At 48.2% G+C, this 23093-nt stretch overlaps 1 pseudogene across 1 annotated transcript; it reads right to left on the reverse strand.

Annotated features, from left to right (window-relative positions):
* Nucleotides 1-17158: 17158 nt before the first annotated feature.
* On the reverse strand, nt 17159-17881 carry LOC308527671 (large ribosomal subunit protein uL6-like; annotated as a pseudogene). Its single transcript has one exon. The product of its transcript is annotated as a large ribosomal subunit protein uL6-like (transcript).
* Between the last annotated feature and the right edge of the window lie 5212 nt (nt 17882-23093).

The following is a 23093-nucleotide window of genomic DNA, read 5'->3' on the forward strand; positions in this document are numbered from 1 at the left end:
CTGCTGGCCTTCTGCGGTTACATTGTCATTTAACATTGTCAGTGATGCTGTGACAGTCGGGACGAGGATTAGCTCCCTTCTCCAGGAAGGAATGGAGATTCAGGGACAATAATAAACTATCCAAGATCATTCACTAGTGTGAACAGAATCCATTTATTCACACCCAGTTCTCTGACTCCACAGCCCACACTCCAGCCACTATGAGCTCCTGCTTTCCTTTCCATTAGCCTGTATGTAAAACCAAGCTCAATACATGAGGTGGGATAAAATTTAATAAGGACCCAATTGTGTGTGGATTTGTGTGTGCCTGTGTGTGTTTGCTTAAATCAGATTTATCAATTAGAAAAAAAAAATCTTAAGCATGCCTTTCCCAGACACTGGACCAGGCCTGTAAGACAGCAATGTCCAGAGAACCCTTTACAAAACACTGCAGTGACAGCAGAATTACCCCGGAATGAAAGTGGATGCCCACCTTGCCTCTGCCCCTCCAGTTTGTCCTAGCTGGTTCCTGACCTCGGCTCTCATAAGCACTATTTACTTGTTCTGATTGTTATGGTAGCTGCTGAATCTGTTCTCAAACAGTAAATTTCACCTCAACTCTTCACTTTTCTTCTGAGTTGTTCAGAACCACAGCGGGGCTGGACATTTGTGTAAGGAGAAGCAATGCTGTTTTAAAAATGAGGTTAACACATGGACAGACCATTTCATGAATGACGAGTGCATTTGTTTGCGATTGCTGCTGCCGCAGGTTACCACAATTCATAGGCTTAAACAGAACAAATCTATTATCTTGCGGTTTTAGACATCAGAAGTCCAAAATGGGTCTCATTAGGCTGAACCAAGGTGTCAGCAGCGCTGCATTCCTTCTGAAGCCTCAAAGGGAGAGTCCATTTCCTTGTTTTTCTGGCTTCTGGAGGCTGCCCACGTTCCTTGGCTCGTGGCCCCTTCCTGCCAGCAATGGCGTCACAGCTCCTCTGCCTCTCCTGCCTCTCTCTTTCCCTTAGAAGGACCCCTGTGATTACATCAGACCCAGCAGTCTCATTTCCCCATCTCAAGACCCTTCATCACACCTGCAAAGCCCCTTTGTCATGTAACATTGTCATAGGTTCCGAGGGTCGAAGCAGGGACATCTCTGGGGGACGTTATCCTGCCTCCATGGTAGGTCTTCTGCCTGTTCAGGTCCTGGAACTCTCGCTGTCTGGTGCCTGCAGTGGGACGTCCCCTCGTGGTAGGAAGGAGCTGGCAGGACTCTTCCCTCCCTGGGATCCCAGTCTAAGGACGTGGGTCACACATGGAAAAGCCTCCCCCAAATCCTTACAGCTGGGGTGGGAGACGTTCAAGTGGAGCCCTAATCAGAGCAGTCGCATCAAGGAGGAGCAAAATATTTCTGCTTCTGTTTAGCCTCTGCTGCCTCCTTGTAAGTGAGCCCAGAAGAAGGAAGGATAAAGGCAGGGTCTCACCACACTTTTACATGGAAGTCAATAATCAGTCTCACGGGTGACTCGGAAGGCCAGATGCCCTGGCTTTTAGCAAAGGATGCTTTGAACAACCCACGCACCTGCCTCGCTGTCTGCTGTGTTAGTCCAGAAGGTCTAACCTGTGTTCCCTGACCCCCTTGACACCTGGGGCCCCTCCTGATAATCAGTCTTGAGAAAGGCAGGGCACCTGCCCTTTCCAGAAACATCTGAGTGGCTTTTTTTCTTTGTAAACTGACTTTGAGGATGTTCGCTCATTTTTTTTTCTGAATGGGTGAGACCTCTGGAGACTGAGTGTAGTTGTCAGTTTACTGGCCGACAGAGCACCCTAAGTAGGATGGGAACTGTCATCCACTTTCACTTCTGTCCATGGACTCAGACTCAAGAAGTGGACATTGGCCGCAGGCTCAATCCCACAGCAGCAAATACAGTTACCGCCAGCGTCGCAGCAGACCCCACGTGTCTCTACGAACTTGGAAGCCCACTGGAACTTGCTGCATGTGATTTCGTGAGTGTATCTGCTTTGTCTGCAAGCTGAGTGTCCCTGTGGTCCGAGGCAGGCCTGGAGCCCCACATAAATAAATAAACCAACTCTCTCTCCTGCCTGGAAAGCGCTTGGCTGCATCTGGGATTCTATTACTATCTCCTCTGGGCTCGGCAGGCTCTGTTTGCTGTGGGCCACACAGCCCTGCCCTGTGGCCGGCACTGTTCTTGCTGGGAGGTTGAGTGTTGGAGGCAGGCTGCTGGACCACACAGGATTGTTAATAAACTGTTTACTCCACGCTGCACCCACTGTGGTCCAACTCCACCTTAATGACCGGATCTCTGCCGCTCACACCCCCTAATCAGGTACCTCAGAGCGGGCTAGCGTTTCTTTCTTTTGTCTGGCAAGCTCTTTGCTTTTCATCCTTTACCCATACATCCTACCTCTTCACCCTTCCTGAATTTTCTGCCCATCCCTCTGGAAAAGCAAACAATCCAAATGTTGGAATCACCAGTAGCTTTAAGGAATTGCTTTTACTAGTATTTCCACATCAAAGGTAGTTGGGGAACAAGCCTGTGCCCTAAGAGGCCCCTGAGTTTTAGACGTGACTCCAGCTGCCATCTTTCAGGTCGGTCGAGGCTAAGGGTCCTTGTGCCCAGGGCAGAGGGAAGCTGACCACCATTTTCCTTTCTGCAAGGTCTTGGTTACTAGTCCATTGAGCTTTGCCATTCGCACGCTCTAAGAAAATTCTTTAGAAACAGAATATGAGGCCAAGCCCCCGGCCTGGCCCGTGGGGAAGGAAAGCCCCCCCCCCACCCACCCCCCACCCCCGTATGGGAGAAGAAAGCAGAGCTCGGGAGCCATGGCCCCACCCCCGCCTCCCTGCGTGCCTCCCGCAGCCATTCCAAGGATGCTGACAGCCATAAAAAATCAGGCCTGTTAGCAACAGGAAAGATCACAGGCCTTGATTCCTGTTGAGCTCCTCCAACAACAGCTGCCATCTGTCTCACCGTCACAGACGAATGCAGGCCCTGATTTATGGGGCGGCTCGGGTCAGGGAGTGGGCCGCGCGCATTGCCCTTTCCCCCACAAACACCCCAGCGGGCCGGGGCCTGGGAGGGGGTGATCGCAGGTCATCAATAAATCCTGGGGATAAAACAATGCAGAGGTTAGCAAAGGGAGCCGAGAGGGGACCGAGGCGAGTTATTCCAATTACAGGCATGGTTATCTTCTCTTGTGCTGTTCAAAGTCTAGGCACCCTAATGCATTTCAGCAGCTAATAAAAGTTCTGGAGGCTTCTTTTTTCCCTTCCTTCTCTCTCTCTCTCTCTCTCTCTCTCTCTCTCTCTCTCTCTCTCTCTCTCTCTCTCTCCTGGGACCCATACTGCTTATAAATTACAGGGTAGAGGGGAGTGAAAGATACAGAGTGGTCTGAAGCAGTGCTGACAGCGTCCACCTAATTGATCATAAAAGGAAGTCGAATGCAATGATGATGAACCATTTACCGACCCAGAAGTAGGTGGTTCCCCACAGGGACTGGGAGATGGACATCTGAAGTCGGGCCGGGCAGCCGGGAGCCAGTGTGACACGGATAGTGCTGAGGCGGAGGCTCTGGAACCACAGGCCCTGCACGTGTGACGGTGGCTTTGCCCCGAAGACCAGGCCAGGAGGCCGCTCCTATAAACTCGGAGCAAGTCCAGACCGCCGCGCCAGCTCGCAGGCAAGGTCGCTCCCAAAGTGATCAAAAGCTTCATCTCTTACATCCTTTCCCCAGACAAACATTTCACCAGACCCTCAATTGCTGGCCATTAAGTCCCTTTAGGTTTTATTGTGCTAAAATGGAGTTGGTTGGAGAGTAGAATTAAATAGCCTTGCTATGGACTAATGGGTGTGTGTGTGTGTGTGTGTGTGTGTGTGTGTGTGTGTGTGAACCCAGATGGCGATTTAGGGAAATGACTGTGCTGGACAATGCATATTGAGAGATGTAGCCAGGCGGGCTTACCGCTTCCCTCCTGGCGGTTCATGTTCACGGACAGCAGTTGGTGGGACACCCAGACAAACCTGCTTTAATTAACAGGGAAGGTCTACACGTCACATGGGGCTCTCACCCAAGAAATAGATAAAGTGCTCCAAAACTATTTGCTCACCCTAGCTGGTTTGGCTCAATGGATAGAGCGTTGGCCTGCGGACTGAAGGGTCCCAGGTTCGATTCCGGTCAAGGGCATGTACCTTGGTTGATGATGGATGTTTCTCTCTCATCGATGTTTCTAACTCTCTATCCCTCTCCCTTCCTCTCTGTAAAATCAATAAAATACATTTTATAAAAAACAACTATTTGCTCTTTTAAATTTCTTAAACACGCCACGCCATCCTGTACGCTGGCTTAAAAACAATACTTTTAAAAAGATAGATAACAAAAAGGAAATAGCTAGGTACTGAAATCCGTTCCATTATTACACATTATGTATATTTTACTGGGTGTGGGTTTATATGGGAAAGGCACCTGCCTCGGCCTTCCCGCCCTTTCATTTCTCCTTGCTCTCCCTACCTCCCCCCCCCCCGCCCCCTCCGGTGTCACATGCTGGATGGTGTCTCACCTCCAGCGTGATTCCGTGTCCAGTCGGCTCTTCAATGACAGCTCCTTCAATCATGACCACAGCCCTGGACATGGCGCTAAGGCCCTTCCCAACTCGCCCTGGGTCTCTGGCCTCGCGCTGGGAGTGCCCGCATGCCCACGCCCCGTGGCCACTGCGGGCTGTGATGGGCCCTGCGCTGCCGCGCCTCCGCCTCCCGTGCCTGGAGGGCCTGCTGCTTCCCGCCTGGAGAGCTGCACATCGCCCCCTAGGCCACGCATGGCACACTCACAGGCTACCACAGGCCAATCAACAAGGTTTATGTGTATGTGGCCACAGAAAACAAAATCTTCAATTTTCATAGACACGTAGGTTTATTTCTAGAGACATGCTGAATACAAAGGGCAGAAATAAATGAGTCATTGGTAACATAAAATAATGAAGCATTTTAATAAAAATTAATATTTTTTCTTGAACATCAACTTACCAGACACTGAATAACTACACAAATTAATAAGCGTAATGCAAATAAACCTATTTTTCTTGTTCTCTGAAAGCAAAATCTTTCCTGTGGCGCACATCAAACAAGTCAGTCCAAGGCGAATGACGTGGCCATAGGCTGCTGAAATATTCGCTGCTAGTGTTAGTGGAGAGAAATGGTGCGCCTGCGCGTAAGGCACGTAAGGGAAATGAATGCAACACGATTATAGTAATCAGTCATTAGCGAACGTTGTAGTTTGTCATTAATAATTATGTATAACAGGATATTGTAAAAATTAAGTTACAAATTTTTTTTTCTTTTTTTTAATATATTTTATTGATTTTTTTACAGAGAGGAAGGGAGAGGGATAGAGAGTTAGAAACATCGATGAGAGAGAAACATCGATCAGCGGCCTCCTGCACACCTCCTACTGGGGATGTGCCCGCAACCCAGGTACATGCCCTTGACCGGAATCGAACCTGGGACCTTTCAGTCCGCAGGCCGACGCTCTATCCACTGAGCCAAACCGGTTTCGGCAAGTTACAAAATTTTTATTAAAACATTTCTTACACAAAAATATTCATTGCTGTGAGTTTGACATGCTTGGTTTAGATCAGTGGTTCTCAATCTTCTGGCCCTTTAAATACAGTTCCTCATGTTGTGACCCAACCATAACATTATTTTCGTTGCTACCTCATAACTGTCATGTTGCTACTGTTATGAATCATCATGTAAATATCTGATATGCAGGATGGTCTTACGTGACCCCTGTGAAAGGGTCGTTCGACCGCCCAAGGGGTCGCGACCCACAGGTTGAGAACCGCTGGTTTAGATGCAGCCCTGTGGTCGCCTGGCACACCCTGTTGTCACTCAGGACTGCGTCCTTTGCTCACAGCTTCGTACCCTGCTCTGCAAGTGCTGCTCTCAGCATAAACTTGCTGACTCATCTCTGTGTCCCCCAAAGTGTGCATGGCCCTGCCTGCGGGCCACCTTGGCTGGTCACAGTGGCTGGCTGTCCCTCCCCGCAGGAGAAAGAGGCGGCATGAACGAATGAAGAAGGACTTGGCTGCCACCACCTAACAAGCAGTGACTGGGGACTCAGCCTGTTTCCTCCAGGGCTGTCATTTACCTTCCCTGAGCCTGGCAGATGGCTGTTCCCATAAGCTCCTCCAGGGGGCGGGTTCTCGCCTCCAGGGATTGCAGGACCTGCCAGTTATGAACCAGGAAACGGGAGGGGGGGGGGGGGGCGGCGGAAGGGGGTCCGATCTCTGGGAGGAGTAAGAGCCCCCATTTCAGATGGTCCCTGCCCTGCAAGAATTAAATGAGATAATACAACAAAGTTATTAAGATAACATCTGTCACACAATCAGTGCTCAATAAATGTTAGCTGCTATTCGGTATCAATTCCTTCTAATAATGCTCATATGGGAAGTAAAATCAGTTGTCTTATTTAGCAACAAATAAACTACATAAAACTTACAAATCAGAATTCTGTCCTCAGAATTATAATTCTCATTCTTTCATGGGTCCATGTTTCTAATGCTCTTCCCACGTGTACTTTACCCACATAATAAGGAATTTGCTACGGGGTGGTGATTTCAAATACCCTGAAGAACAGTCCTCAGAAACATTTGGAGAACAGCGCTACTTCGGCGCCCAAACTGCATCTCCTAGACTGCCTTCCCTCAGAAGTGGAGCTCCCCCGGCTCCCCCCGCCCCCCACCCCCGGAAAGGTATTTTCAGTTTTGACTCCAACTCTTCATTACATTTGGAAAAAGAAGATGGCTGCATCCTGACAGCTCACTGAGGTCACAGGCGGTGGCCCCACAACTTAACCACCTGGCAGTCGGGGAGGAGCCTGGTGGCCTCTGACCCACAGCCCCGTCCTCCTGGGCTGCTAAGCCCATGTTCTCCAAGAATAGCTGTGCCCATCTCGGGTGCAGGGCCTGTGTTCCCAGAGTCCAAAAGGGCACCTGGCTCTTAAGACACTAAACAACGCTTGTTGGGTGAGTGATTGGATGGTGAACAAACGCACCCCAGCCCTTGGACATTCACACACAGATGCTCTGTGGGAGAGAAGGCGGGGCCGGGGGAGAGCCTGGCTCCTACCCCCACCCCAGGAGCCCCTCAAGCAGACCCTGGGAGGCACACCTGGTCTCCAGCCCAGCTTCTGTCCCCTCTGGTTTGCCCTGGGGGCTTACAGTTGAGTGTGTGCAGTGCTCCCGGGTTCAGATTTCAGAACAGTTTCCCCCTAAGGAACTCTTCATTCGGTGCAGGAAGGACTTTTTCCTCGCTGAGCTGAAGGCTGTTTGGTTTTCATGGTGAAAGGCCCTGGGCTGCGAGTGGGGCTTGGCAGGTAGAAGGACCGTCTGCTCGGGCAGAGGGACCAGTCCCGGGGCTGACTCCACAGGCTGCCCGAGGGGGTGTCCCTCCTTGCCGGCCTCTCCCACCCCGTGGGGGACAGCGCGGCTCTGGGGCCCAGGTTTCTCTCCCCGTCTTCCTTTCCCCTCTTCCCGGAATCTGGAAAGAGCTGCAGGAAGTACTGGCGCATCGTCTAAAACAGTGTTTGTCTGGCACTGCTGTTGCCACTGCCGCTCTCCTGGCCCACAGGAGACTCTGATCGACCCTCCGACAAGCAAATGCTGTAAATGAGTGGCAGGCGCGCCTCCTGGCCTGGCGACTACCCAGTCTCAAGATAATTAATGTCCCTTTCTCCGCCCTCTCTTTCCAACCACGGGCAGTGACATGCTCTGACAAACGAGCTGCCCGCGCCGTCCTGCTGACAGGTGCTCACATGCAAGGCGCGCCGTCCCCCGGAGATGGGAGGCAGATGTGGGAAGCTGGGGGCTCACGAGGCAGTTTGCTCCCTGCGATATGACTGCAGAGGCTGAGCTCGCATCGAAAGAGCAGAGACTTCCCGTGAACACATGTACTGCGCCTTCTCTCAGAAATCGAAAGGGCCTCGGGGACGGTGGGCCGACAGCCCCTGGGCCGGGCCGGCTGCTGACTCCACGGCCTCACTTCTTAGCTGAGGCCAAAGCAGAAGGCCAGCTGCCATCTGCCATTGTTTGCTCTGGCGTTTCTCTTCAGCAGGGACACATCTCTGCGCCCACGTGCCGTGGGTTGAAGGTGGCGTCGGATTCACTGTCATTCCTGCCGTCGGAAATGGAAGTCAGGTTCCCTCTTCGCGAATCAGGGCTGGCCTGTGACTTGCTGACCAACAGAATGTGGTGGAAGTGATGCTGGTAACTTCTCAAACGAGGCCTATGACACCAGTCTCAGCTTCCACACACGTGGAGCACTCCCTCTTGGAACTCAGCCACGGCGCTGGGAGAAGCCCAGGCCTCTTAGAGAGGCCACCTGGAAAGAACTGGTACATTCCACTCCGCGGCCCCAGGGGGGCACCCAGCCAGCAGCCATGGGAGCGAGCAATCCTGGCGGGGCCTCCAGGTGACTGCTGCTCTGGCTAAAACCACGTGGAACCAAAGGAGCTCCCAGCGGAGCCCAGTCCACCCACAACGTCATGAGCGACAGTCAATGTGTCCAAGCTTTGGGGCGGTGTGTTCTGCTTCAACAGCAAATGCAAACACCTTATTGTCATCAACACGTAGGAGGAGAAAGGTAGGTCAGAAGGCTACGCGTCTCAAGAAAAATGAAAGGCAGGAAACCTTTTGGAACTGAGGATTCTTCCCACTGGATGTGTACACAAATAGCTTGCTCCACAGATTCGCACTGGCGGGCCTCTACGCGCTTCAGCTGAGGATTCTGGTCTAAGGGAAGGTGGCCACAGATACCCGCAGACCAGACCTAGTCCTGCTCTCACTGGCTTCCGAAAGGCCAGCAGTCGCCAATGCTCTCACCTCAGTGCTCCCATCTATGAAAACGGGGTGACAGTATCTGCTCTGTTAACTTTCTCTGGATGTCTTAGAAACTGGAGAAATTGCAGAAGATTTTGTCAATGTAAAGTATTGCTGTTTGCATTATATGCCCAAGAATTTTTAAAATCTCTAAAATTCTTGGGGACCACAAAAGTATAGTACACTTTTTAAAAATTTTACACACACACACACACACACACATATTACTGATTTCAGAGAGGAAGGGAAAGGAAGAGGGAGATAGAAACATCAGTGATGTGAAAGAATCATTGATCAGCTGCCTTCTGCACGCCCCACACTGGGGACTGAGCCCAGGCATATGCCCTTGACCGGAATCAAACCTGGAGCCCTTCAGTCCTCAGGCCAACACTCTATCCACTGAGCCAAACCAACTAGGGAGTATAATACATTTTAATTTGATAGGCAGAGGTGGTTTATATTGGCGTTTGTCTTTACAACTGACCTTGAAGTCCATGTACCTAGAGCAGGATGACGACGAGGTTTCAGCTCATGCGCCAAGTGCACTTGTGTTGGCTGCCTGGAGAGCTGTGTTGAGAATGACTCTGAGGCCACATCTGGGAAGAAAGAGGGTCCACACAAGCCATGAATTTACCTCCCAGCATTTGATAATCTTTTTTCTTTAAAAGGCTTTCTGCTTTATTTTTAAAAGGCCTTCTGATGAAATAACTAAATATGAGTTAGAAGGCATGGAATTGAGCTGTGTGACTATGGCCCTGGGCCACACACAACTTGTCTGACCCCCAGTCATGTCATCTGAAAAATGGTGGTGATGATGACGAATTTATTGAACACTGACTCTATGGTTGATACATATTGTTTCATTTGATCCTCACAACAACCTCTCAGAGGAAGGTCTGCTTTATCATGGCCCCGCTGACAGTAAGACTGAAAGCACACATAAGGAATCGTGCCTAGCGCACAGCTAATACATGGGGAAAGCAGGATTCGAACCCTGGTAGTCTGGGCCAGTGAGTTTCAACCTTTTTCATCTCATGGCACACATAAACTCATAACTAAAATTCTGCGGCACACTAAAAAATACATTAATTTTTTGCTGATCTGACAAAAAAAAAAAGAGGTAGAATTTTGATTCATTTCTCCTGGGACAGCTATTGTTGTGTTGGCTGTTGTCATTGTTTTTACCTGACAATCGAAGGGAAAAGAGGTCAGTGCCCCTGACTAAGTAGTCAGGTGTTGCATGTTTTAAAAATTCTTGAGTTACACCGGTTGGAAGTCACTGGTCTAGACCAAGCATTAGCAAATGTTTTCAATAAAAGGCCAGACAGTCAATATCTTAGGCTTTGTGGTCTCTGTCAACTCCACAACTCCGCTGTTGTAACACAAAAGCAGCCAGGGACTACATGAAACAAATGGGTATGGCTGTGTTCCAATAAAACTTTATTTACAACAGTAGGCGATGAGCTGGATTTGGCTTGTGGGCTGTAGCCTGCCTATGTCCAGTCTAGAGGCGAACTTTCCAATGGAAACAATGTGAGCCACCACATATGTATGTTAGCACTCTCTAGCCACATTTTAAACAGTAAAGAGACAGTTGAAATTAATTTTAATGCTATGTTCTTAAACACAATATATCCAAAATGGTATTTCAATGTGTAATCAATTAAAATTATTAATGAGATATCTTATACTCCTTTTTTTAATATCTTTGAAATACAGTGCATATTTTATACTTGGATCCATCACAACTCGGATCCCATGTAGGTGATGACTACATAGAGTCCAACAGCCACCTTCCTATCTGCCTCAGAGGGTTCCCAGGGACTTGGAGCTACGCGAAGAACACGTGACAGAAATGCTAATTACTGTTTTCTGATTCAGTGGGGTCTCCTGGGTGGGCCCCAGATGCCGCCTTGTATGAACCATTTCAGGAGTTTGACTTAATTTAGCGATTTGGGACTCAGACTGCATTTTTCCTCCGAATCAACGCTGTAAATGGCTGGTAGAGGGCCGGCCCTCCCACAAAGCTCTAATTAACGGGCAATATACCTGTCAAACGTTTGCAGTGGCTTGAATTACCCCTAATGATCATGCAAAATGTCTTTCTGTTAACTCTAACTAAGGACGCTGGGAACAAACGCTGGCTGTGGGCAGCAGGGCAATGCAGGTACCCCCTGGACTTCTGTGGGGAGGCCCCTGTGGAGGTCCCACTCATGGGCCAGGCAGCTGCCCCCATAGGCAGGAACTCCGATGCCCACTTGCTTACCTGAATTCTGGGAAAGCTTCGTCCCTAAGTCATGGGCCTCCTAGGCCAAGTTCCTCTCCTCATCAGTGTCGCATAAAAGCTCTAGTAGATGGATTTCCGTCTATACCACAGGCACAGGGTCCGGCCTCAGAAGGCAAGCAATTGAGCATGTAGCTGTGATCCCCACATTGTCGAATTTCATGGACCAATACAACATTTTAAAAACAAAACAAAAAAAGGGGAGGACCCATATAAAGTGGCCAGCTTGTAATTTTTCCAAGTAAGCACATTAAGGAAACAAAAATACCCTACCATCCACTGGCACCAACCATTTAACACCAAATGTTAGAATGGCATTTTAATACCAAAAAGCAGGGCGGGGGGCTCACAATTAAGGACAGTTTTGTTGTTTGTTTTTTTAAAAATATATTTTTATTGATTTCAGAAAAGAAGGGAGAGAGAGAGAGAAACATCAATGATGAGAGAGAATCATTGATCGGCTGCCTCCTGCACGCCCCCTATTGGGGATCAAGCCCACAACCTGGGCATGTGCCCTTGGCTGGAATTGAACCCGGGACCCTTCAGTCTGCAGGCCAATGTTCTATCCACTGAGCCAAACCGGCTAGGGCAAGGACAGTTTTTTCAATTGAACAAATTTGGCTTTGTAGAAAATAATATAAATGCCCAATTGCCTTTATTTTTAACCTTTTGTCCAGGACGGGAAAACTCTGCTGCATTTGGGAACCTGGAGGCATACAATGGCTCATGGCAGTTGCATTGGGTGACCAGAGGTCTGGACCAAAGCGAGGGAGCAAGGCAGGGCTGGCAGTGAGCCCTAGAAGTGAGGTTCGCATCCCACCGGGTTGGGGTGAGAGGACAACAGAAAGCATGCCTTTCATTGGCATGATATCGACGCTTGCACCCCGTGGTAGAGTTCAAAAGGTATTTGCATATCCCTTTTACCTCTTTCCATCCTCTCAGGAACTCTGCAGGATGAGCAGGAAAGACTCATGCGTCTTACAGATGAAACAGTGCCAACCACAGAATTCTAAAGCTCACACACACACACACACACACACACACACACAGTTCTTCTCCCCCTTCTGGAGACGTTTTGCTGCAGCCCATGCTCAACCCAAGCGCTGGGTGTGGAGAATCGGGACTCCTGGATTACACGGGTACTCCGTCACTCATGTTTCTTCTAACCTTAGGCATGCACCCATCTTTAAAACAGGAATAGTAATAGTGACAAGATGGACTTCATTCACTTCTGTAAAATGGTCTTTGAGCCTCTGATGAAAGGAAGAGCAAAGTGGAGAGAATCCTTTTGTTGTCTCCAGGCCTCAGGTTTTCTCCTGGGGAGCGGGGGGAACCCCAACCATCTCCTCTCTGCTTCCAAGAAGGGCCCTGCCCCGCCCTGCCCCACACCTGTCTTCATTTCCTTCCATCCTTTATTTTCTCCTTTCTAGTTGGCAACAACGCTATCTCGACAGGCCCATCACCGCCACGGCGTTTCGTCACTGGCCATGAAAATGAAGGGTGGCAGGTGGGCCTCTGCTTGCAAAGCTGGTTTAGTGACGTTTCCTACGCGATCCATGTTCTATCCACTGAGCCAAACCGGCTAGGGCAAGGACATTTGGGAAGGGTAATTGCAACAGTAATATATTCTCATTCCAGCGTTTTCTGACTCTGAGCTCTCCCAAATTTTCAAAGAATTGAAAGAAACATACACACATACTAGTACATACACACACACACACACACGTAAATAAGTAAATAAATGCCAAATAAGGACGCCAAAATGTCCTGTTGCCAGCTCCAAAAACCAGGAGCTCAGGGTGGGCAATCTGGAGTGGTCTGGGTCCCTCCCACTCTCCATCTCCACTTCCCTTCCCTGCATTTCCTTTTTAAAACCATGCTTCTGCTACTAACAGTCCCTCTCAGCCCTCCATCCAGAGCTTCGATGCAATTATGTAAGGCAGCCAACAGGCTGGAAGCAGAGTACTGAGACACTGAAGGCAAAATTATTTCTAGCTGAATACTCTGGATCCTGCAAATGCTCTGTCTTAAGTGCCCCTCCCTCTTTCCCACATGACTCCAGGTGTGAGCACTGGGACTGGTGAGCAGCCTTGGCAAACGCAGGGCGTGGCAGCCTGCTAGGCAACCCAGCTTCCAAAGCAGTGCGCTGGCAGGGCCCCAGGGTGCTGAGACCTTGAACTCTGGCTCATCCTCAAGTCACAGGGTCCCTTCGGGGCATGAGGATTGGGAGTGAGAAGGAGAAACTGAATTGCACCAACAATCTTTCTTGCAAAAGGTGCCTACATTGACCTTCTCCCCCTGGAGAACACTTTCGCTGCCTTGGTGTAGTCCCCGCCTTAGTTTTATTTATCAACTTTTCTCTCCATCCTCCTCTCCCATTGTCCTTCCCCTGAAGACACCCATTTCAGGGGTGGCTGTGGGAAGAGCGTGCCGCTGCGCTCTGTGCCATAGACAGTGCTGCTCCACCCTCCGTGGGCTCCCCTGGGCAGCTTGTGGACACGCAGGCCTGGAGCTGGGAGATCTGGTGTGCAGCAGCCTGCACTCTAACAAGCAACCAGACAGCGCCCATGCGGCCGTCCCGCCCTCTCCCCACCCTTACTTTGAGCAGTGAGGCTCTTTTCACTCCCACCGGCTGTACACCCAGCCTGCTGCTTCACATTTTGTCCTCCACTCCTCCAGGCCACGTGCGATGAACAGGACCTCACGGCCCGTGGCATGCAGAAGCGGGACTGCTGGGTGTGGGCCTCGGGTGAACTGGAGTTACTTCAGTGCTGCCCGGCTGCCTTTGAACAGCCCTTACCTCATTTTACAGCGGTGCTGCGGAGACTTCCCGTTATTGTAACAGACCAGGGCTTTCGGGGTAGTACCATTCAAGGCAGGCAAGGTGATGGGGGGCGGCGCAGCCAGTGCCGGCCTGTGGGGAACCTTGGGGAGAGGGAAGAAGTGGCTAACAAGGATTTTGCCTGCGGTATATGACTTACCCACATCCTCTCTGTCTCCAAGAAACATCACCCAGCATCTCTGCTGCTGGCCGCGGCCATGTGGCTTTGGATTTACTTGAGGAGCCACGCGTCAGGTCACAGCTGGGAGCGCGCAGAGCGGCGGAGTCCCCTCCGGCACTTTCCATGTGTTGGCCTCTTGGTCCCACCTCACCTGGGAGGTGAGTACCAGCAGGGCCCCCTTTCAGAGATCAGGAAACAGCGGCCCAGATGCCGGGATGCCCGGGCTCTGACTTCTGTGAAATGCTAGCTCTCTGGGGTAGGGCAAGACAAGAACAGAAACCTCCCGAGTCCTGCCTCAGAGGAGAAAGCACACGTACGAACACACAGGTGAGGAGGAAGCCAAGCTGCAGCGGCAGAGAAGGTCAGGCACCCCAGCCAGCGCATGCCCATCGTCCAGGGCTCGTGTGCCGTCCAGCTGCGGGTGGGCTGGCCCAGATGAGGAAATCCATTCAAAGCAGATTCAAGTGAGCGTTGGTCAGTTTTGACAGTGTGAGAGCGCCTGCTGGGACTGCATCCATTGCCTCTGGGGGTGGGGCCTGCTCGCTCCATCTCCACAGCCCAGAACCCTGGGAAGCCATTGGCGCTCAGTGCCATGTGCCGCGGGAGCTCCGTCCACACGCTCGTGATTTGTTCCCACAGGGGAGCTTTCCAGTTCTCACTCTGCGCGGGAAGAAGCTCATGTGAGTGCACACGGCCTTTCCCCTCCGCTCCGATTGCATGGGGCCCATATTGTGACAACAGAGCGTCCACTCACATTTCCAAACACCAATGGGAGTGGGGAGGCAACACCGCTCACTGTTGAAGCTCCCTGAGCCAAGCTGCCCATCTGCCATCTCTGCTCCTGAGCCTGGCTGAGACTCTTCCTTGTTTTGTGTCCTCCTACTTCCCCTCTTCTCACCCACCCCTTCTCTCCCCAACTCCTTCTCTCCACCTCTTTTTTCTTTTCTTTTCTTTTCTTTTTTTTTTTTTTGCTAGAAATACCTTTGTTATATCACCAAACAGAACGAAACAGATATGTCATTGTTATCAGATGCCTCCTTTTCCTAAGAGAATGATATGTGATAAAATAGAAATTGGACTTTTAAATATGTTTCCTTTAGAAGAAAAAGAAGGGTGTCATTTCTGGGGCAGAAAACATGGCTGATGTTACAACGTTCACATGTCCATGTGTCTCCAGAACGCATATAGTCAGGATATTGGTATGACACCCTGAGATACTAAATGACTTCCTCACACAGCAGTTACCACAGACCCCCTCTGTCCGTAGTCACCTACCTGCGTCATTCCTGTTTGCCTGAACAAAGCCAGAGGCAGATAGAGAAGAATCGACGTCTTAGATTTTCAGTGCTAAGTAGGTGCTTGAAACTCAGAATCAATGACCTTGAAAGCCCAGGTCCTAATTTGTGAAAGTTGAGAATTTTGAGAGGAGAATAAAGGTGGAGGGGTGAATTTCAAAAAGGCTCCCCCTCCCACCTTCCAGCCAAAGCATAAAAGTAGAAAGTTTGTGTCATAACAACAGACTGGAAATAGAAGACGACAGAGGGCACATGCCCTATTCCAGGCAGACTGGTAAGCGTAGTCTGCACTGCGGAGGGTGGGTGGGGAAGCAAGAGGGTGCCCCCGTTTGCCCTTCCCACCCACCAGCTTAGTCCAGGAGAAGGAGAGATGATGGAATGCCTCTTTAAGTTCAAGGATGCCAGGGTGGGGCTCAGCGACACACTCTCTTCCAAGCAGAGTCATCAGACCCCACAGGAAAACCTCCACTCCATCATGGTGATGCACTAGTGACATGTATGGAGTGCAGGCATTGAAGAGCCACCAAACCCCCCATGTGACAGCACTGGAGTGTTTCCTGAGCTTATGAAGAGGGCTGAAGAATGATCAAAGAGGAGAGAGATGGACAGAAAGGTTTGCATCCTTGACAAGGGGATTCCAGAGCCAGGGACTGGATAGGGCACCCTCGCGTGTCTTCAGAACCACCCAAGAACCAGACAGGTTGAATTCTGCCTCAGGGTAAGAGCAAGGTAGGTCCAGATCAAGATGCAGAGGCCCCTTCAAACCAATGCTCTCCAAGGACCTGTGTGAACTCCCAGAGCTTAGCATCAGCCCAGGGAGATGAGGAGGAAGAAGGCAATCATGAGTTTGACAATTTAGTTGGGTATGAAAGCGTGGTTAAGTCCCTGTGTATTTGTGGAGAAGCTCTCACAGATTTGACCTGAGAGCATCTGACAGGAACCAGCAGCTCCCATCCACAAGGTGGTGCCACTGCGGGAAGAGGCAGGACACTCACTCACTTCGTCCCCGAGCCATGGACCTGATCTCTGTGTTGCCTGCCCTCTGTGAAGCTTCACATGGAAGAGCCACATGAAGTTAACACTGAGGGCGCCCATGATGACAAGGCCATTTGCTAATGTTTTGTTGAGGATTTAAGCATCTATGTTCATCAGGGTTGGTGGCTCTTTGTAGTGTCTTTATCTGGTTTTGGAATTAGGATAATGCTGGCCTCATAAAAATAGCTTGGCAATGTTCCTTCCTCTTGGGTTTTCTGAAGTAGTTTGAGGAGTACAGGTGTTAGTTCTTCTTTGAATGTTTGGTAAAACTCCCCTGTGAAGCTGTCCAGACCTGGGTTTTTGTTTGGTGGGAGTTTTTTGATTACTGCTTCTATTTTATCAGTTGTTATTGGCCTATTCAGTTTTTTTTTTTTATTCTTCCTGATTCAGTTTGGGGAGATTGTATTTTTCTAGGAATTTGTCTATTTCATCCACATAGTCCAGCTTGTTGGCATATAGTTGAGTTGTTCATAGTATTTTCTTACAATCTGTTGTATTTCTGTGGTGTCAATGGTTACTCTTCCACTTTTGTTTCTGATTTTATTTATTTTGGTCCTCTCTCCTTGTTTCTTGATGAGTCTGGCTAATGGTTTATCAATTTTGTTTATCCTTTCAAAGAACCAGCTCTAGGTTTCATTGTTTTCTTGTGTTGTTTTTTTCAGTCTCTATGTTATTTATTTCTGCTTTAATCTTTTTTTTTTTCAAATCAATACAAGGCTTTTATTGTATATCTTTATAGTTTGACAAATGTGGCAAACCATTCAGCATCTCGGTGTTTCTATAGCTGGACAACTTAGACCTTATTCATCAGCCTGCTGAACTGTTCCTTTTTCAGAAACATAGATACCATCCAAAAATTTCCTGATATCCTTGTTTTTAACTGTCGTGGCTTGCTGAATCAAAGCAGCTGAATTTGATACAAGTTCAATGTCATTTCCTTCAAGAATCAACTCATCTTTCTGGGCTTGAGATACTGAACAAGCAACGCCTGACCTCATCCGAAGTCTGCGGATGTATTTTTCGCCCAAGAAATTTCTAATTTCAACAAGAGAACCATTCTCCTGAATAACGACGTTGATGGGGAAGTGAGCGTACACAGACCTCATCTTGTAACGGAAGCCCAGTGTAACGCCCTTGATCATGTTCTGTACATGACTGCATATGGTGCAAACTGTGGCCAGTTCCTTTCTATTTCCCCACCATTTGTCAACCCGGAGCCACTTCTTCTTCTTTCCGAGGAGACTGAGCTCTACATTGATGTGGTTGAAGTCCCTCTGCAGGGTGCCCCTGGGGCCCTTCACGATCACCGTGCGCCCCTTCAGAGTGATGTCCACATTTTCGGGGATTCCACAGACTGATTGCTGAGAATGGTCTTCATTCTCGCAGTAGATGCGGCAAAGAGGACTTCTGCTCTAATCTTAATTATTTCCTTCCTTCTACTTACTCTGGGCTTTTCTTGTTGTTCTCTTTCTAGTTCTTTAAGTTGTAGGGCTAAATAGTTTATTGCTGATTTTTCTTGTTTTTTGAGGCATGCCTGTAGTGCTGTGAACTTCCCTCTCAGGACTGCTTTTGCAGTGTCCCAGAGATTTGAGGTTGTTGTGTGTTCATTTTCATTTGTTTCCAGGAAGTTTTTTATTTCTCTCTTGATCTCGTTGGTAACCCATTCATTGTTTAGTAACATGCAATTTAGCCTCCATGTGTTTGAATGTTTGGGGGTGTTTTTATTGTAGTTGATTTCTAATTTCATTCCACTGTGATCCGAGAAGATGCTTGATATGATTTCAATTTTCTTGAACTTGTAGAGACTTGTTTTGTGTCCTAACATGTGGTCTATTTTTGTAAATGATCCATGTGCACTTGAGATGAATGTATAATCTGCTGCGTTGGGGTGAAATGTTCTATAAATATTAATTAAATCCATATGATCCAGTGTGTCATTTAGAGTCACTGTTTCCTTGTTAAGTTTTTGTCTGGAAGATCTATCCAGTAAAGTCAGAGGGGTGTTAAAGTCTCCTACTGTGACTGTACTGTTGTCAATCTCTCCCTAAAGTCTTCTAGAATTTTTTTTTATGTATATTTAGGTGCTTCTATGTTGGGTGCATATATGTTTACCAGGGTTACATCCTCTTGTTGGATTGATCCCTTTAGTATTATATAGTGACCTTTGTTGTCTCTTGTGATGACCTTCATTTTAAAGTCTATTTTGTCAGATATGAGTATTGCTACTCCAGCTTTTTTTTCTTTTCCATTTGCACGGAAAATTTTTTTCCATCCCTTCACTCTCATCCTGTGTGTGTCTTTTGTTTTGAAGTGGATCTCTTGTAGACAGCATATAGTTGGGTCATGTTTTTGTATCAGTACAGCTACCCTATGATTGAAGCATTTAGTCCATTTACATTTAAGACTATTATTGACTAGAGGTCTGTTGCACAAAAAGATTCATGCAATAGGCCTTCCCTTCCCCTGGCTGCCGGTACTGGTTTTCCTCTGGCATCTGGGACCCAGGCCTTCGCTCCAGCCAGAGCCACCTTCAAGCCTTCGCTGCTCCGGCTGGAGCCGCCTTCAGTCTTCACTCCGCTACTTTGCGCCTACCTATGCAAATTAACCACCATCTTTGTTGGTGGTTAATTTGCATATCTCGCTCATTAGCCAATGGGAGGTGTAGCGAAGGTGTGGTCAATTACCATGTTTGCCTATTATTAGATATGATAGGTACTTATTTATTGCCATTATATTTCTGTATGGCTAGGTTTCTCTCTGTGTTTCTTCTCATTACAGCAATCTCTTTAGCATTTCTTGTAATGCTGGCTTGGTGGTGATGTACTCCTTTAGCCTTTTTGGGTTTTTTTTGGTTTGGGAAGCTCTTTATTTGACCATCTATTTTGAATGATAGCCTTGCTGGATATAGTAATCTTGGTCTCAGGTCCTTGCTTTCCATTACCTTGAGTACTTCATGCCATTCCCTTCTAGTCTGTAGAGCATCAGAAAACACATATATAATTACATATTGTTTTTGTGATTAATCACTGCACTTTAATTATGTTCAATTTGTAACAATGAAATTGGGGTCACCACAACATGAGGAACTGTATTAAAGGGTCACAGCATTAGGAAGGTTGAGAACCACTGCTGTAGAGTTTCTGATGAGAAATCAGGTGTCAGCATTATGGGAATTCTTTTGTAGGTAACAGTTTTCTTTTCTCTTGCTGCCTTTAAGATTCTCTCTTGGTCTTTAATTTTTGGCATTTTAATTATGATGTGTCTGGGTGTGGGCCTGTTTGAGTTCTTCTTGTTTGGGGTTCTCTGTGCCTCCTGAACTTGTGTGACTTTTTCCTTTACTAGATTAGGAAAGTTTTTTGCCATTATTTCTTCAAATACCTTCTCTATGCCTTTCACCCTTTCTGCCTCCTCTGGCACACCTGCTATTCTAATATTGTTACATTTCATGTTGTCCTATAGCTCCCTTAAGCTGTCATCCTTTTTTTATTGTTTTCTCTTTTTGGTTTTCTGATTGAGTGATATTTTCAACTCTGTCTTCTAATTCACTGATTCTATCCTCAGCTTCCCATAATCTGCTGTGTATTCCTCCCAATGTGTTCTTCATTTGTGTTATGTCATTCTTTATCTCTGACTGATATTTTTTCATAGTTACTATATCTTTTTTCATGCTGTTGAGCATCTTTACCATCATTACTCCAAACTCTGTTTCAGATAAATTTATTACCTCTGCTTCATATCTCTTGTTCTGGAGAATTCTCTAGTTCTTTCATTTGAGGGTTGTTTCTCTATCTCCTCATTTTGGCTGTCTATTTGGGTTTGTGACTATGTATTAGGTAGATCCTCTACACCTCTCAATCTCTAGTGCAAGAAATGTTAAAGGCTTTCTGACTAATTGACCAGGCAAAGACTCAAAGCCTCCAGAAACCACCTCTGCCTACAGACTGATAGGATTCTGACTTGAATTGCCCGCCAGGCAATCGTCCTCAGGTGTGGTGAGTTTTTTTTCAACAGGGTGGGCAGTTGTTTCTGCCTGGAGGCTAATTGTTATTTTTAATCTTTAAGTGGCCTCGGGGCAAGGTGTTTTCCTATAGGGTGTCAATTGTCTTCCCCCCAGGCAAGGCAAATGTCTATGTGGGAAATATGCGAGGGAATGACTCAGCCCAGGAAGCATGGGATGTCTGCCTTCTGGGCTCTATTCCCTGAGTCCCCAGTCTTGGCTTTTGCCCTCCCAGCTCCAGGCCACTTCACCCTCCCTCTGCCAGAGCACAAAGTGAGTGGCTCCACAGGGAATTTTGTGCATTGGCCTTTTAAGAGGGTGCCTAATTTTCAGCTGTTACTCTCTGGCAGACAGCGCCTCACTGCTGTTCACAGCCAGATGCTATGTGTGTACCCTCCTCAGTTTTGGTGCTCTCTGCTGGGGGGACCAACTTAGGGATTAGATGCCAAAGTTCTCAGTGGCAACCCCCCACAGCTTAGGTATCTCTCCGGGACTTCAGTTGCCATCTGTGGGTGCCCGGCCAGCCCTTTCACGCCTCCACCCCTCCTACCAGTCTCTATGTGGTCTCCACCTTCGGTCCTTGGGTGCAGGGTTCTCTCCTGTGAGTTTTCCGTTGATTACTCAGGAAGTTTTTCTGTATTTTAGTTTTAATACCAGTTTGTTCCTGGGAGCATGTCCGTGCAGCATCCACTTATTCTGCTGCCATTTTTCTACCATTATTTACGTTTTTTTAGGACACTTTTTTTATGACTGTGTTTAAGATTGAGTAGTTGATGAGATGAGACTAAAACTGTTTTAGCTGACTTGGCTGTGCTGAGGGTACTTGGTCAAAAGTTCAGACTTTGGCAAATGTTCTGTGTGATGATTATGCAATTCTTGTTGGGACCATGGTTGAATTCCACACCCTGGTTGGCTCTGCAGGGAGTAGATGTCACCACCCTGGGAAGAGAGATGTAGTACAGAGAACAGGAGCTCTAGCAGTGGGTCTCAGAGGTGACATTATGTTCTCCCTCCTCCTCGGGTTCTTAAAGTCATTGCTAGAGTCTGAAGTCTGGAGGTGCTTAGATTATCTCCTCTGATGGGAGAAGGAGTAGCCTGATAAAGAAGTCTCAAAGGGTCTGGGCATTCACTGTGGGCTCTCCTGGTGTATTTCACCTCACTTTTCTCAAACGTTAGCAAATTCTCATAAAAAGGTACAGTCTGGTCTCTGCTGTCTGTGGAGACTTAAGGGGAAGAAACAGTCAGTAGTACAGAAGAGCTGTCTCAGTCTGCCATCTCTGAGGCAGCTAGGCCCAGTGGTCAGTGTTCTGAGGGTCATTGGCAACCGAAGTGGCTGGCACAACCCAGAGGCACAGCTGCGATGGCACCTGCTCGCAGCCCTGCATCTTGGAGGCTCAGGGCCCTTCAATGAACCTGGTCAAATTCCTGCTCCTCTGTCACCAACATGGAACCACCTCCGAGGACCTGACAAATCAAGGAAACAGGAGGGAGAGTCTGGACTATTAATTCGGTCAATAAAATTGGAGTTGTTTTATATTATATATATTATTTTATATTTAGTTGTTTTAAATTATATATATTTATATATGCATTATGTGTTTTAATAGCCATTCTCCCCTTCTTTCTTTAGTAACAGGACCCCTGAAGGTTAGCCAGGTAGGTGGCCTTCCTTGTAGTTATCAGCTTGAGCCCAATGTACAGATACACTCAACAGTTAGGATAAAGGTTAAACCAAGTAACAAACAGGCCCCCAAAATATGGCAGCTTAAACCAGATCAAAGTTTATTGCTCTCTCTTATAAAAAGTAGGAAAATTAGTGATGTGGACTGATATAGTAGTTCCATCCATGAAGATGAGGCAGACAATGTGTGACAAAGGGAAAGCCGAGTTCAGTGTCAGAGAGAAGAAGCAAGAGTCACCTGCTTGATGGACTCAGGCACACTGTGGTCTCCACATCTCCCACAGCTCATGGGAGTGGGAGTGGGAATCTTGCTTAGAGCATAGAAAACTCTCTGAGCAGAACCAGCCTGCCAATGAACCAGTGGTGTGCCCCAACCCAGAGCCCAGGCCCTGCATGCGTGGCCTCCAGCAGGCATTACCTGAGACAGGGTAAGCTCCAACTAGGAATGTGCTAACACTCAGAGCAGTGAAATACAGACTCGCTATCTGCAGAGCACAGGGCTTTTCCTCAAGCCACTTAGTGAGACTGGGTAGACCTCGCAGGGCGGACAGGAAGTGCATTTGAGTCCAAGTGTGTTTGAGGTCTGTGAGTTATTTAGTACACTAATGACTGGGTATTATTTATTATGTTAAGTGGAACTTTTGGTGCTTAAATCAAAAGCATACATAAAAGCTTCTTGTAGAAAGTCAGCCTCTATTATAACATAAACTAGAGGCCCAGTGCACAAAAATTTGTGCACTCGGGGGGGAGGGGGGTCCCTCAGCCCGGCCTGTGCCCTCTTGCAGTCTGGGACCCCTGGGGAGATAACGACCTGCTGGCTTAGGCCTGCTCCCAGGTGGCAGAGGGAAGGCCCAATCCCTAGGTGCAGCCCCTGGTCGGGCTCAGAGTAGGGCCGATTGGAGAGTTGGGGCGCCGCCCGTCATGCACAGA

Source organism: Myotis nattereri, assembly GCF_964212035.1.
Source record: "Myotis nattereri genome assembly, chromosome: 12".
NCBI classification, from domain to species: domain Eukaryota; kingdom Metazoa; phylum Chordata; class Mammalia; order Chiroptera; family Vespertilionidae; genus Myotis; species Myotis nattereri.